Genomic DNA, 3,331 nt, shown 5'->3' with positions numbered 1-3,331 from the left:
CTTGCTGCTGATGACGTCATTTATTGTGTTTGTTGCGGGTCGAAAAATGTTGCCATACGCCACTATACTTCAAACTGTTAACTGTGATTCATACACACATACGTCGTCTTTTTGTATATTGGCATTTACTCTTACTATATATTCAAAAGATTTGCAAATGTATGTGCGATGAAGAACTTTGTCTTTTCGTGCTGAGTATTCATCCTTTTCCTTCATCGAAGAGTTACCAGTTTGTTTTAAATGGTTTATAGGGCGGAGTCTTAACCAAGGAGTCTGGATTAATAACAAAGATACCACATGAATCCCAAATTCTAAGCTATAAAATCTGATGTTCTCTTTTAATGCCTTTATATAAAAATTCACTTTGAAATCATTATTATCAAAAAGTTCGGTTTGTTTCTATTTATTTTCTCTCGTGAACATATGACTACAGTGTATATGTGAATGGATTAACGTTCCAGTTTTCGTTTATTATTTCTGAAGAAGATACCATTTTTATTTATTTTTATTTCTCTTGTGAGCATATCAGGAATAAATTCATTATTCATCTTGAAATTTATTTTTTTGTATTTTCAATTGTGAGCATTTTACTCAGCTTTCAAGGTAAGGCTGAAAAAGCTGGATAGCAAAGTAACAAGAAAGCAAAGGGAATGGTTGACCAGTAGAAGACAGAAATAAACGTATAAAAGAGGCAATACTACGATTAAACCTTTAAAACAATCTACAGTGTGCTATACAAGGAACAACGAACGGCACTCTAAGACTGAGTCTCCTTGTATGGGAACACATTCCCTTATAAAGAGGAAATTTACTATCCTGATCCTGTCTCCTATTTTGAAAAAGAAATCTGAGCCTCAAGTAACGAAGACCTAAACCTATGTAGGTCCAAACTACTTTCTTCTTCCCGGAAGGTCATAGGAATCTGAGACTTAATCCCTTACTGGAAAGGCTGATCCCTTTGAGGATCATTTTCCGTCTGACGTTTCTCTCGGTGATTCGATGCTTATTATCCTCTCATTTTGCTTCTTCCTGATCGGGCGTCCTTCCCCATATTCTTTGAGAATTTAAACCTTAGGGCTGACGCCTCCATGAATATTATCAAGTGTACAAAAATATTAATACAAATATAACATTTTTCAAGAAATTGAATCTCAAACTTTATTTAAATTAAATAATTAATCAATTGAGTTAAGTAACCCCTTGAATTTGTAAGTACATGGACTTCCATGTTTCCACGGTTCTTGGATACGTCACTAAATGACAGACGTCAGACCTAACAAGGACGCGGAAAAAGCTCAGGTAAGACAGTACCAAATTACCGCTACTACCCTTCACTACCGCCACCGTCGCCAGAGACAAGACGGACGGTTATTGGTTACGAAAAATTTTGAGGATTCAATAGTTGGCTGGTCGGGTGATCAATTCCTACTTTCTGCACTTTTTATTGATTGATCGTTTCCCGGAGGTACTGATGTGGTAATGCAGCTCAAGAGACTTCCTGTTGAATCACGAGCCTTCGTAAGGTGTACGAAATTGAATATGAGAAAATAAGCTCATCGTGTGGGGGTTCGAGGTGAAGGACAATACATGGTGGAGGACGACGGCTGAGTTCCAAGATCTTCGCTGCTGGCTGCCTAACTAGGGTAAGTTCATGTAATGCAGATCCAAGGGTGTTATGTGTACTTAGTCGGCGATAGTGTACTGTACACTTAAAGATCATTGAGGCAAGGCTCTTCATTAATTTTTCAACCTTCAGTGACGTGATTAACGTATCGAGTATAAAATCGTTTGAGATTTAAGTTTCTTGTTTTAGCCTCGGTACCCTTTTTTTAATAACACTGTGTTTGGGATGGCAACCGGTCGCTCCCTATAACTTGTCTTTTTTTCCCTGTAGGTTGGAGTTTCGCTAAAAGGGGTGGAACCTTGGAGTGAAGAGAGGTCAAGAGCTATCGTCTTGGAACTAACAGGACACTTTCGTCAATGTAGACTGGGGATTTATTACTTAATTTCATGAAGCTATAGCCTTCAATAACTTCAGTCTTGACTCAAGTTTTATATTAAAGTATTTAATTTTCATCAATTTTCTCTTGTCCTCATTAGTCTTTCCATCCTAAAAGTTACTCAAGTAATTTTTTCGATAAAAATTTAGCGAATCAAGTCATGTTTGGGTTTTGATGAAATGGGTGAGATTTTGTGTTGGCTTGAAGACCCTTTTCATGCCACTGTTGCATTACTATTTCCTTTCGATTAATTAAGCACACCAATAAGAGATGCTTGTTTTCCTGTCCTTAAATCTACTACATCCCACTTGCTTTAATTTCTGCTGATTTGCTTGAGAAAGCAGGGACTTCTGAAAAGGAGACCAAATTTATTAAAGGGGGTCTCCCGAGGAACGTCACGATGATTCCTATTTCATGAAGAGTGCAGCATTAAGGAATTATTACTGACCTTCATTAAACAAAATTGTAAAAAGACTATCTGTGGAAATGCAAAAATTTTTTTATCTTTCACAAGCTCATTATACTATAGTGATAAAAGCGTGGAATTCAGATCTGAAAATAGTTAAAAGTCTACGGGCAGGTGTTATTTGCACGGCACACTGAAGAAGAGTGATTCATATACTCAGAATTATCAATATTTATATCATTATGAAGTTTTTTGTAGTTTTATTATCGTCGTTCTATAGAATATCTCTTATTCCTAAAGAAATCATGACATTTCCTTTGATCCCTAAACGGTAGAACTGCATCGTTTGGGATGAACGAATATGTCCCATGAATTCACTGAGTACGTAACAGAACCCTATAAGATCAACATAAAAATAGTCATCTTCAGGAGTGTTTGCTAAGCTAAGAGCCGTCCAAAGTGACCTGACTCTTAGGGCCTGTTAGAATCTTAAATTCTCAGAACACACACACACACACACACACACACACACAAAGTGACTGTTTCATTTGCAACACAAAAAATCTTTCCCTATAGCAATTCACATTTCTAAGTCATTTCTAACCTTACATGAAATTCGATTAGCTAAAGTTCCTGTTTATGGCCCTAGTCTTCCTACCTGTAAACACAAAGCTTTTAGCTTCTAAGGTCTTATGGAAGCTTGTATGAACTGATATTTGTTACGAGGTTGTTAAGCTCAATCCCATCACCACAGACAGTCATGTAAGCTTATATACCATTGACATCTGGCGTTCTTATGAGGTCAATCATCCGTGTACTCTTCAAACCCAGCGTTGTTCAAGGTCACCAACAATCAGACTGACAGTGTAGCAAACATGTTACTGACTGACTTTTATTCTGGTCACCTACTTAAATTCATACCCCA

At 37.0% G+C, this 3,331-nt stretch overlaps 1 long non-coding RNA gene across 1 annotated transcript; it reads left to right on the top strand.

Moving 5' to 3' along the window:
• Positions 1-1,096: 1,096 nt before the first annotated feature.
• On the top strand, positions 1,097-2,074 carry LOC136838374 (uncharacterized). The gene is made up of 2 exons (XR_010852964.1): positions 1,097-1,643; positions 1,895-2,074. It is a non-coding gene; the product is annotated as an uncharacterized lncRNA (long non-coding RNA).
• Positions 2,075-3,331: the final 1,257 nt, after the last annotated feature.

This window comes from Macrobrachium rosenbergii, chromosome 4 (genome assembly GCF_040412425.1).
Source record: "Macrobrachium rosenbergii isolate ZJJX-2024 chromosome 4, ASM4041242v1, whole genome shotgun sequence".
In the NCBI taxonomy this organism is placed as follows: domain Eukaryota; kingdom Metazoa; phylum Arthropoda; class Malacostraca; order Decapoda; family Palaemonidae; genus Macrobrachium; species Macrobrachium rosenbergii.
The sequence above is the reverse complement of the archived record's forward strand: the minus strand, read 5'-3'. Positions and strand labels throughout refer to the sequence as shown.